Genomic DNA, 13917 nt, shown 5'->3' with positions numbered 1-13917 from the left:
TACCTAGATGTGCTGGTTTTGGCTGGGATAGAGCTAATTCTCTCCACTATAGCTGGTACAGTGCCGACAGCACGTCGATGCTTTAGGTGCCGTTAAGTAGCAGCTCAGTGTTGCTAAGCAGTGCCTGCAGGAGCCAGGGACCTTTCCAGCTTCCCGCGCTCTGCCACGTGGGCAGGAGGCCGGGAGGGGCGGGGCCACAGCCAAGACAGCTGACCCTGACTGGCCAATGGGATGTTCATTCCATGTCATGTGACACCATGACCAGTATATTAACTGGGAGAGTTGGTGTGCAGGGGGAGGCTGTGGCTTGGGGACTGGTGGTGGTGAGTTGGTGAGTGTCATTATAGGCTTTGTTCTGGTTGTTCATTCCCCCCAGGTTTTGCCTCTCTTGTTATTCTCCTTTTCATTGTATCATTATTGTTGTTATTACTGTTTTATTTTCATTATTAAACTGTTCTTATCCCAACCCACGAGCGTTACCCTTCTGATTCTCTCCCCCATCTACTGGTGGGGGGGTGAGCGAGCGGCTGTGTGGGGCTGAGCTGCAGGCTACACCACGACACTAGATAATGTTTCCGCTGAGGCGGCTTGAGAGCTTTTTCTAGTCTTTGGTCTTTTTTTCCAAAATTTTAGAACTCCACTGCAATAAAGAGCGCCCTCATCTTGGTTTCACCCAGTAAGCAGATCTAGGCTGTGAAATGTGTCCTTTCTATAGCCTATCACAAAAGCATAGCATTAGAGTAATTCCTTTAGTTTGAAAAACTTAGGAATCAAAGACTTGCCACCATGGGAAAAAGAAAAAAATTATTCTTCCTCTTACTTTACTTATATATTCAAAAAGCTCTACATTTGATGAAAAAAATATATGTTTCTGTCTTTTATTATAGTGCCTTCTTTCCAGAAAAATTGTACATCCAAATATCACCTATAACCTCTAAGTATGATCTGCCTACTGTTGTCCAAACTACACAGTTGGTAAAACATTGGGAAAGATAAGAATCACAAGCTGATGGAATAAATTCAGAGATCTGAATCCAGCTACAGCTTGATTCGATGGAGAGTATCACTTTCTTTCCCTTACTAATTTCTTGATTGTGACACTATTTTAGATTATTAATTATTTCAATTAATAATAGAGTATCTCAGGATTAGAATTACTAGCTTACCGTTAAGATACACAATATATGATGGCAAAATATGTTGAGGAATAAAAAACATGGATTATTGATAAGTTACTGATTTTTGTTGTCTTAGGTCTTGATCTGAAGCCTCCTTTGACTTTAATAGATGGAATCAGGCCCTTATGTTTCAGGTGTCATCTTTCACCTATATTCCCCAAGGCCTTTTATATTCTTAGATAGCGTCTTGCTTTCTGCAGCTATATAACACTCATTCTGCTCTGAATTACAAATAATTATTTGTCTCGTGTGTAAGATTTGTGGTCTTTATTTTACAGCTAATTATTTAAATAATTATAACATACAGCTTTGAACTCTTCAGTTTTTGAACAAAGTTTACTAAATAGCAGAGCAGTACAAGTACAGTTTCATTTAAAATACAAAGTAATTGAAATTAATTCAAGAGTGGATTTCCTTCAGAAAACTTGACCCCCTTTTTCATGTGTCACCTATCTTAGATCATTCCAGAAGCCACATCTTACTTGCAGTAATGCTCACAGAAAAATTCTTCAGGATTGCACACTCAGATACTTTAGTTGGCAAATTTTATACACACATGGGAAGTTCTTTATCCTATATGTGGCATAGAACCTTAATTACTAAGACAGGAGACAGACAGTATTCCCAAAGTCCTTCACTGGAACTCTGGCACAGAGGCAATTAAATGAGTCAGACAGGGCTCTGGCTGTACTCTTTACAGCTTGGCTCAATCATGCATACACACTTTTTTTCTGTGACTGAAGGAAAAACCTTAAAAAGCCTTCACCCTGTTAGTAAATCCTAGATAAGCCTCATATTTTTTTTCCTCAGTCTGCTGTACAAGGACTTGTAGTCTGAAAAAGATTCAAAATGGTCTAAAATTCTCCTGTCATGTTTACCTGATGCTTTGTCATAAGTCACTTCCTGAGAAATGTAGGTCTCAGTAGGATCACCAATTTCATCTAACTGTAGCAGCTACTTTTGTCAAGCTATCCTAGAATAAAGCCATGTGATTAGTGTAAACAATAATAACTAATAAGCACAAAAAACAAGTCCTAAGCATAATTATTAATTTGAGATATTGACTGTATGAGTGTGCAACTTTTTGTGGGTGAACTATATGAGAGAAAAAGAACGAGCCTGCTGAGGTCGTATGAGTTATATAAGAAGGAGATACCTACTTGCTTCCTCAGACACAGCTTTAGAATTAAGGGTTTAAGAGGCTAAGTCTACCTGAAATTTCTTTGACTCATTTTATATTTAAAATTTAGTGTTCAGTCAGTATATATCCAGCTCACAAAGCTGGTCAAAGAAGATCCATATATATTTAAAGTAAGTATGGCAATTTGTTTCACAAAAAATTTAACATTGTCTCACTTTTTTACTTATTCACCTAGCTGAACTATATTCTTTAAAACAAATTTTCCTAGCTGATTTTTTTTCATTTTGTATTTGTTACAGTTCAGGAAGGATTTATTTTCCCTGTAAATAGGAAAGAAAAAAGTACTTCTCTGCATAGAAGTGTGAACATGTTATCACATGTCTAACATCCACAAAAGGCTAAAGAAATAGAAAATATCAGGCCAAGGATACTAACAAGACACAAAAATTATTTAAACACAGAGTTCCCATTAGGAATATTGCTTTCTCTACTATGTATACACACTATTCTGTATTTTTAACAATGTAAATAGTAGCCTGAAAAACAGAACTTGAAAATATGCTTGCTATATTTTTTAAGTTCTCACTTTTTAGTGATTCTGGGGCAAGTAACGTTCCCAGAAGGAAATATAACTCTTTCTTTATTATGACTCTAATTATTTCATTAAGTCGCCTTTAGGGCTGCAATGGCTGGAACTGTCATAAAATACAAGGTGGAATTTGTTGTAGAGGTTGGAATTAGAATTTTATTTCAGCAGTATTTTAAGGAAACTGAACGGTTTTCACCCAAAACTAGCACAAATTCAGATGGAGGTAACTTTTGAAAAAAGGAACATACCTTTAAGAACGTACTGCATTTATTAAACAACTAATTGTATGTAATGTTTGATATTATGTCTCTTAAAGGCAATTTTGTGATGGTTAGCCCTGTAAAAGAGTAAATGACCTGTGGAGATGGTTGTTTTCTTAACAAGCTATCCTATCCCTGTTGAAGTTACTAGCTTTGGCTTGACCAGGATCGGCATCCTTCAGCTGAAATGAGGATCACATGGGGCCAGGTGAACAACCCTGAGGATGGCTGACTTATATTAATAGCAAGATATTTTCACAGAATCCAGCTGGTAAGGCAACAAGGTGCTGACATTCAGGAAATGTAGCAATGAGTGGCAAAATAAAATTGTTTGGATGATATATACCCTGGAGCTTTTTTGGTTTGTTGTATTATAAATAAGGCAGTTCATATTACCCTTCCTGTGTTTCTGCGGCATAGCGGAGCTAATAACGTGTAAGTGATAGAATTTCTAATAAAGCTTTATTAAAAATAATTGTTCAGTGATCCTTTCACCCCTTAGTTTGGATTTCTTGTGGCTGTTGGTGTTGCACTTACAGTTTCGGATCACCTTGTCTTCCTTCTATTTTGTTTTGTAACATCCTCGTAATTGGTTCTTTGCTCCTGTTCGCTAGCAACTTGTCTTAATGTATTCAATGAAAAGGGTGTGATATTATGTGCTGAATGTTTTACAGCCTAACTTAACACGTCTTAGAATTGGAGAAGCACCAAATGAGCATCCTGTGGCCAAGGGTACAAAAATACACTGCTCCCTCTCAGGCTTTATTCACTTGAACTAGAGGCCTTCATAGCTTGAAGTGGTTTTCTATATTTCCGTGGACACAGTGGACAATAACTCCGACTTTTGCTCAGATTCAGAAATCGCTTTCAAGAAATTTGCAAAGCTTTACTGGAGCACTTGCCACTGTGGAACAGGCTCTGCAGGCATTCCTGGGGCCACTGCTCTTTAACTGAAGAGACTATGCCATAAGGAGTCAGGGCCAGGGAAGACAAGGCCACTGCAGTCAGTACGCTCTCCTGAGGGAAGTACATAGCAGTCTCAAGCCATATTCATTAGAATTCAACAGAAGATTTCTCGCCCACATTATCACTGACATTCAGCTGAAGTTGAAAGCAATGACAGTTGTGAGGAAACTATTACCATATTATGAAAGAAATATCAGTGGACTTTCAAGTGCTTTTTTTCTGAAACGGAAATAAGATATGTGCAAGTAGTATAATAGTTTATTTTCTTTTGAACAAGCTCATGAGTAATGTTGAAACTTGCTTTAAAATATTTTAAATATGTAACTATGTTACAACAATGTACGACTGTATTTCAAAAAAATTGCTCTGCTGATGGAATTACTTTGTATAGCTGCTTTCCTAAGCTGCGATAAATGTAAATGCATGTAAATGTGAAGTGAAGGCTTCACTTGTAAAAATATTGCTGGTTACACCTGAGGAAATAAATTACCATTCTAATAATATAGCCACTAACAAGAACCTCATCAATCCCTTACTTATACTAAAGCTCCAGAAACAAAACAAAACTTCTAAAAAGCAGATTCCTCAAAATATTGATGTTATTAGTAGAAAAGTGCATTGAACAATTATAGATAGGAACCCAGGCTATCTGTGATAATGAACGGGTAGCACAGGCAGAATATGTTTCAGGTGTCTCCATTTTATCTATACATGCTTCAGTGACAAAAAGATCTTCAAGACAATTTCATTCACAGTGCCATTCAGCTAGCTTCTCATCTGTTTTGTTCAACCAATACAGTATATATTCCAAACTCACCTACAGGTTGTGAAGGATGTTACTTGAGCCATGCTATTCCCTTACACAGAAACATCACCAGAAGGAACAAAGGTGTCTCCCACATTTTCCCGCGTTGCTTGTTTGAAAGAATATCAAAACATGATTTACCTCCTGTAATGTCAGTGTAGGATGCTACAACAAAGAAGTGGATAGAACAGTGGGAAAGCATTGGAAGGAAATAGTGATCAAAATGATGAGAAACTCATTGATCTGTGTTTTGTGAACAACCTAGTTCTTTCCAACTTCATGTTACCTAACAAACACAAACTCACCAGATGGTGAATCAGAAAATCAAATAGATTATATTCAAACAAATGTAAAAGCACATTGAACAGTCGTATCAAGAACAGCCACAGTCTTAACTTTGCCAAACTGAAAATAAATCTAAGAAAGAAATCTCAGGATGAACAGAGTATCTATGAAAGACAAAGGCAAAGACCAGAATGAAGGAAAAATGAGCTGCACAACAGAATTCAAGCTTCAGTACTGCTAGCCAAAGAAGAGCACTAGAAAAGAATACTAAGAAAAATGAGAAATGAGCAGAGGCAGAGAATAAGAAAGGAGATAAAATACTGAAAAACCAGTGTGCTTTCTAATGTGAAAGCACAATGTGAAAAGAGATGTATGGTGATAGCTGGATATGTGGAATAAACCTGAAATTTCTCATTGATTTTAAAAGCTCACAAGAAATCATATCACTCCAATAAAAAATGTCTATAAATGCTGAAGAAGAGCAAGCTGGATTTAGGACCACTAGATTCTATGTCAAATTTTTATTCTGAAGACCCTGGTAGAAAAGTACTTCAAAGTATTTCTCAGTCAATAGCAGGACTAAATTTCAAAGGCAACTGACAGACCACAGATATTAGGTAGATTTTATTTTGATAGACCAAAGTGTTTGATAAAGTAGATTCCAGATTTTGGAAGACCTTTCCATCGTATGAAATCTCAACAGTTGTTAAAGTTCTCAGGACAAGAATATAGCTGAACATGAAGACTAGTGTTGTGGTTTAGCCCCAGCCAGCAACCCAGCACCGCGCAGCCGCTCGCTCGCTCCCCCCGGTGGGATGGGGGAGAGAATCGGAAGGGTAAAAGTGAGGAAACTCATGTGTTGAGATAAAGACAGTTTAACAGGTAAAGTAAAACAGTAATAGTAATGAGGATAATAATAATAATAACAATAATATAATGAAAAGCAAAAGCAAAAGCCGCACATGCAAGCAAAGCAAAACAAGGGATTCATTCACTCCTTCCCACGGGCAGGCGGGTGCTCAGCCCTCCCCAGGAGAGCAGGGCTCCATCACGCGTCACGGTTACTTGGGAAGAGAAACACCGTCACTCCGAACATCCCCCCTTCCTTCTTCTTCCCCCAATTTATATACTGAGCATGATGTCACACGGTTTGGAATATCATTTTGGTCAGTTTGGATCAGCTGCCTTGGCTGTGCCCCCTCCCCTCCCGGCTTCTTGTGCCCCTGGCAGAGCATGGGGAGCTGCAAAAGTCCTTGACTGGTACAAGCACTGCTTGGGGACACCTAGCTGCAACTTAACGACTAAAACATCAAAGTGCCATCAGCACTATACCAGCTATAGTGAAGAAAATGGACTCTATCCCAGCCAAAACCAGCACAACTAACATCAAATATATCTGCTTCCTTTTTCTCTCATCACTACTAACATCTAGAGTATAAACAACTAGATAGAAATCCAAATATTGTTGTTATTATGGACACAATCGAGAAAAAAACCTGAAAAAAAATTTTCGTTTGCAAAACTGAGGGCTCAAAATTATGACAAAACCTTGAAATACTGAAAGATAAAAAAAAATGTTTAATGGTAGAACAGCTCGCCAGTTTCAACAGAACTTTAATGATGCACAGAAACATCATAAATGCAGTAATATCAAGGTGAGGAAAAGTAGACTGTATTCACTTAGCCTAACAGTGGATGGACTCAAAGGTTCAGAGCAAAGATTTTTCTCAACACTGAGACATTTCAACTCAAATATATTGATACTTGACTGAGAGTTTAAAAGAGCTTTGTAGAAAAAATGTTACCTGTGAAACAATAGCCAGGGTACACCTTGCCTGCCTGGGTTAGGGCATCTATAGAGCAAACACAGGGGGCTGCGTTGGTTCCTACGGGCTCCCTGACAGGTTCATTATTCTTGTCCACAGAGCAACACCTAAGACACCCTTGTACACCTTCAGTGTAGATATTTAAAGTTAGGTTAGAATATATAAAGTCCAGATTTTGTTTTTCCTTCACTGAAGGAAAGACATTCTCAGCAAAACCTGGATCTCGTATATAACTTCCAGCAGCTGGTTTTCACCAAACTTAACAAAAAGTTCATGTAACTGAGTGTGTGCTTTGGCTCCCCTGTGACAGTGTCAAGTAGAAATCAAATGGTTTTGAGAAATGAGTACAGGCACCAGCAAACCAGATGGAAAAAACCACATTATTTGAGAGTACAGGGTAGATTGGATTAGTATCAGTAGCTGTGTATATAACACGGGTTAATGCACCTCAAGATACACTAGCAAGTGCAGATTTATTCCCCTACTACAGGCAGAGTTTTGCACATTGTCCTGCTATACAATAACCTTATTTTATGCTGCAGCATATGTTAAAGAAATGGTTAAGTAAAAGATCTAGAATTTTTTCTCTAAATCAGTCCCCAGATTTCAGAGCTTTTTTACATCATTCACATATTTAGCCAACGTTCCTCATTCTGAAAACAATGGATTGAAATATCTATGTGAAATTTTCTCACTAAGGTTAGAGAGACAAATAAAAGAACAATAAACTAAATATCACCAAAAAAATAAGAAAAAAATTAGGTCAACCAATAGGAAGATAAGTTTTTCTAAAAATCAGCATAACTTCTTGGGAAAATGCTTTGTCTCTATCTTTGGAATATTCACATGCTGATCTTCACAAAGACTTTTCAAAGCTTTTAAAATACTCTGTGAAATGAATGATATTGGACTGTTATCTTTGGATACTGGTTTTTAGGGACTGCTTGTTGAAGCTCATGAAAATATTTTATCCACTACCTCAAAATTAGTAATTATACATCAACATGCGACCAATTACATAATGTTATCCATATCTTGGCTGTGGTTATTACTGGGACTTATCTTTCTGTCACTAACTTAATATCATAGTGGTACTACTCCAAGAATTGTGATGCACTGAAATCAAAAATGTCTATTACTCCTAATCAAGTCAGAAGTTGTCACCTAAGTGTCCCTACTTTACTTTGTTTGTATTGCCCAGACTGTAGAGCTAAAAAAAAGATGGAAGGTGCATCAAGGGATGGTAAAAAGAACATTTTTAAAATTGAGTTCTGACTCTGGTGAACCTGCATTAAACTACAGCTTTTTATTTTTTTTTATGTCATTCTGCAATAATTGTAGTCCAAGAAACTTATCTAACTAGAAAGACACTATAAGTTAGTCTATCACATTGCAGAGACAAACTGTTCACTCTGCTGTTTGCAAAATATAGTACAAGAAAGAAAAGAATAAAATGGCTCTGACAGAACTGCTCCATTTTGAGCACAGAAAATTGAGGAGCACATATTTTACTACAAACCTTTTTTCTATACCATAACTCCTTTTTGTATTTTTTCGAAGATCAAAACACTTATTTCCCCACCAAACCCCATGCTGAGCTTTCCTCTTATCCTTTCCTGATTGTTGGTATTGTTGCAACCTGTTCACAGTAAATATATCAGATGATCTTTCACAGTTTGTTCAAGCTCTTCCACCTCCACAAAGCTGTCAAAGCACTATTTGAAACACACACGCATATACAAGCAGAAAAATACAAACTTGACAGAAAGTTTTCATTCTTCATTTACACATAGTCTTGATACTTCACTTCTTACAAACATCAGTCTCATCTCATAAATCAGATCTTTAGGACAGTTTCAAATAGATTAGTCTTTAATGCTCAGACAGTCTATACTTCCCAGAAGATGAGCCAGGGTTGAAACACAGGCAGCAGCTGAAGTAGTTTGTATGTGTTAAAGCACAGGCAGAAAATTTAACTTGGGTTTTTGCAAAAAATCCTTTTTTTTTTTTTTTCACAGAAAAATAAGGATAAATTCATTAATTATGTTGATTCCAGTCACAGGTGGCACAGAATATTCTGATAAACTTGAAAAGGAGAAAGTAGATGGCAGACATTGAAGGACAGATAGCATGAGAGAGTAAGTCAATATGGATAAAATTAAAGGGCTAAAAGGAGAAGTGTAAGGTAAATTCATGCAAAATCTACCTTTTTGTCATTCTTCAGCCCAACTAACTTTTTTTTAACACATGTCCTTCAAGATTGTGTCAATTACTTCTCAGAGGTGGGTAAGAAGGGATTAGACTTCAGGACTTTTGGGTTTTTTTTCTCCAGTTCAGGACAGAAATTGCAAACAGGTAGTTTGGAAGACAGCTAAAAGAATTATGCCTGGGAAATCAGGTTTTATACTTCAGCTCTTAATGCATGCTTAGACTTTAGACTTCAAAACATTCCAGTTGTTTCTTGGTTATGCTGTTATTCTTTGCTTCTAGTTCTAACAACTTTACTTTAAAAGAATCCTGATGTGATGGCTATTGAGCTCAGTTATCGCTGAGCAGGCCCTTGGGTTTTCAGGGCTGTTTGTCCCAGGCCTTAAGGAACTGCATTCATTCCCTTTGACTAAATTCCCCTGCAGTTCCAATTGGCTATAGCATTTCTCCCTCTAGCTCTACATTATATGAGTTACTGGGTTTTGCTGTAACAATGACTGCATTTCAGTAGTTGATAAATTGATCCCTGTTAATACAATTTAAAAAGCACTCAGGTGGCGTTTTATTAATAACTATTCTCCAAAGTTTTGTTAATAATGCCACATGTATAAAGCACAGAGCAGCCACAGGAGAGGTGCTTGGAGGGTGGTATACGCTGTATGTTTAACACTTCAATTGTTGTGCCTCCTATCTAATCGGCTAGATTTTAAAGGGCTCACACACAGTTACTACAAAGAGAGAGAGTTTTATCTTCCAGCTGGCTTATCCTCCCAGTACTTATCCTCTAGTTAGCTCTTGCTCTTTTTTCAGTCTCTATCCCTTTGAAAGGTTTAGAGAAAACACTTCAAAGAGTTGTTTTTCAAAGATATGGTACTTAAGATAAACTCCCCGCCAGTCTGACCCTCTCCTCATAGTTCCCACCTTAGGAACATTCACATTCAGCTTTCTTGTCTCCAATTTGCTGCTGTCACATCCAGTGGCCAAGCCTTGCGCTCACTTCCTATATGCAGTCAAAATGGGAGGGAGGGAGGGAGGGAGGAAGGAAGGAAGGAAGAAATAAATACAATAATCTTTCATTTAACAGCTTCCATTAAACAGTTTCCCTGTAGTTTGGTTTTACCAGCCTGCCTCTGAATAACCAGATTGAACAAGAGGCTTCAACATTAAAAACACACCGCTAGTATACTTAATGAATACAATAATTGTCAAATTTTTCCAAATACCCTTAAAATAGCTAAATGTCCAATTTTAACTGAGTTTCAGAAGGAACTAAAGGAAGAGAAATAGCAAGAAATATTCTGGTTCTAGGAAATGGCTCTAATCTCTGTAGCTGTCCACTTTCCATCTGTCTGATCTGTAATTTTCTATCCCATGCATGTGCAACACAGGTTGTCTTGCCCTTTTCCTAGGTTAAAAGGGTTCTTTCTGATAAATATATGAGGTGGTCCAGCTACCAAGTACACAAGTAGTGTGAAAATGGTCCACTAATAGTCATGTAGTATGCCTCTATCAAAGTACAACATACAATATGGAAAGTCTCATATCAAGTGCAAACTCCATCAGTTCAGGTTGAGTGCTTTTCAGTTCTATATTCAACACTGTTTTCAGAGTTCATGTCTTTGTTTTATTTAAAAAAAAAAACAACAACAGAAACAACCTTCCTCACAAACTCAGTTACCAAGCATTCTGGCCAACAAATAATTCAATGACAAAAAATCATTCTTCACCCTCGGCCTTTTTAATTTCTCCTTGGTTTTTTAACCAGTTCAAGTGCATTACCACTTAAATGATACTTGATGCAGGATTTGTGTCAGCCAGGGCAGATCATTAGGACTGATAAGCTATTCTGAAAAATCCTTGATTAGGTGTGTTAGCTTCTGTAATGACTTGGTGTTATGCAAAACAAATAGGTCATGTCGCCCCTAGCGCGCTCCTTACCATGCACTCAGAATTGGCACCGTGTCATCACTGCCACCTGCTCATTCACTGGCAGGGCAGAACAAGGTGATATGTTCTGGCAAACAGATGTCCAGCCGCTCAATCACTGTTGCCGTAAGGAAGGCAAAAGAGAACGAATACTCATGAGAAAGCGCCCCAGAGGGAAGATCCGCTGAGGCTGCCAGCACTGCCAGCCAGTCATTCCATCCCACATCCCCTCTCTACTCCATCTACAGAGTCATGATACTCAGTACCTCTGGCTGGCTTTGTGTACTCTTATAGATGATATATTTGAAAACTTGGCCAAGTTTCCAAACCACTACAGAATAGCAGTGCTGGAAAGTGTTATTTTCAAGTGCTCACTGGCTAACTTCCAGGTCATACTTCCAAAGACTGTGATATCTTGACTTAGTAGTGGCATGGGACATTTAAAGAGGATATGCAGAAATGACAGAAAAACCACTGCCACTTTAATAGAATTTACAGCCTAGTATCTTTTATGTTGTGTACTCTTGTATATACTTATCCATGCCAGAATATAAAAAAGAGCAGAAGTAAACCCTATTATACTGTCCTTGTTTCAGCTGGGGTGGAGTTAATTTTTCTCCTAGTAGCTGGTATAGTGCTTGGATGTGTTTGGGATTTAGGATGAGAATAATGTTGATAACACAGTGATGTTTTAGTTGTTGCTAAGTAGTGTTTACACTAAGTCAAGGACTTTTTAGCTGCCCATGCTTGGCCAGGTGCACAAGGAGCTGGGAGGGGGCACAGCCAGGACAGCTGACCCAACCTGGCCAAAGGGATATCCCACACCATACGACATCATGCCCAGTACATAAACTGGGGGAAGGTGGCCGGGGGGGCAGCAACTGCTGCTTTGGAACTGGCTAGCCATCCTTTGGCAGGTGGTGAGCAATTGCATTGTGCATCACTTATTTTGTATATTCTGTTATGATTGTTATTACTGTTATTATTGCTATTGTTGTTATTATTATTTTCCCTTCGTTTTCTGTCCTATTAAACTGTCTTTGTCTCAACCCACAAACTTAACTTTTTTTTCCCCAGTTTTCTCCCTCATCCCATTGCAAGGGGAGTGAGAGAATGGTTCTGTGGTGTTTAGCTGCCTGCCAGGTCAAAGCACAACACATAGAGACAAGATTCTGAGAAAGAAATGTTGCCTTTTTAAATGTCATTCCTTAAGGGATCTGCTTTTCTTTAAGGAACCACATTATGATCTAAATAAATTGCTGCAATTATGGCTCTGATTCAGAAAAGCACTTCAACACATATTTAACTTAAGCATGAACTTGGCATTCACGCTCCTGAGAGCTGGCTTGAGATGATATTGCTGTAACTGAAGATAGAAACCCTGCACCTTTTATTCAGTACACAGCAAAAGTAAAACTTTCAGATGATAGCTCAACAAAATAAGTCACCTTTTGGGGATTATATGCTCAGTATCATAAAATCTACTGTGTAACTTAGTTGAAAACAGTTTTCCCCAGCTTTATTTTGAGTTATCTTGAAATAGCCCTGTTGCATTGATGAGTACTAACTAGTTTTATCAAAAGAACACTAGCTATTACAGGTGTCCTTGAAGGGAGAAAAAAGAAAAGTCCATTTATTTCATGAAATAAGGCAATTCAAACTTAAACCACCAACCCTACCCAATACTGAAAATAGTTTTTTAAAAGGAAATTGACTAAAAGAAATGTAACATGGCCAGGATGGATATTGTGTGAAGGTTTTAAATTTTAATCATACATGAATCATACATACATTTAAACCTTCTGTCCAGCTAAGCAACTAGCAAATAAATGTTTATTTAAAGTCCAGCAGACCTATCAGTGCTTTTAGAAAAAAAAAAATGCCTATAGCAACATCTCAGATCAGGGCCCTTTCAATATTTCCCACCTTTGCTCTTAAGGCACATATATCTGACTTCATCATTACCCACTTTAGGCCACTGATATCTGAAGGAACTGATTGTCTTTGCCTTCTTCCCACCACCAGTGTTCAGTCCTGCAAGAAGTGCTATACAGAGAAGAAACCAGAGAAAGCTCAAGGATTTTTCTTTCCTTATTTCTTCTTTAAGAGTTAAGTAATTTTTTCTTACACCAAAGAACCAGCTGGTTTTGGAGGAGGAAGAGCCAGTGAGTTGTTTTCCCTAAATGAAGTGAAAATAACCCGTCTTGCTTCACTTGCTTTTAGGAATCTTGAGGGGAGTAAGGACTTGACACTGCAGAATCAACAAATTAAACATCTGTAAACTCTTCTCTCCAGATCTAACTATTTTTCATGTACATTTTTCATGTTCTGTAAATTTGAACAGGCAGTATTTCTTAGTGGAGCATGACCCTGTAAAAAATGTAAAAGAGGAATGAAGTAGCAAAGAGAGGTGCAATTTAGAAGAGACTTTGAAGGTCCAGTAAATGTTCATAAAGGAAATATTGCAAAAAAATTTAGAGACAAGTATTGAAAGTCTGTGCGACTGCTTTAGGCTGAATCCCTTAAACAACTTCTCAGTGATAGCTTTCTTCTTATTGCATAATGTTGTTTACCCAAGCCGACTTTAAAACTTTTGGATTTTTACAGCACTACGAGGTAAAGGTCTTCTCTGACTCATTAACTTCCCATGTTCCGCTCTCTGCTCTTAGGTTTAAAGCTTAAGAATTCATGCGGCAGCAAAGTCCTAATAACAGCACGATGACTTATGGCCAA

Source organism: Phalacrocorax aristotelis, chromosome 9 (assembly GCF_949628215.1).
Source record: "Phalacrocorax aristotelis chromosome 9, bGulAri2.1, whole genome shotgun sequence".
In the NCBI taxonomy this organism is placed as follows: Eukaryota; Metazoa; Chordata; class Aves; order Suliformes; family Phalacrocoracidae; genus Phalacrocorax; species Phalacrocorax aristotelis.
This window is presented reverse-complemented; position numbering follows the sequence as displayed.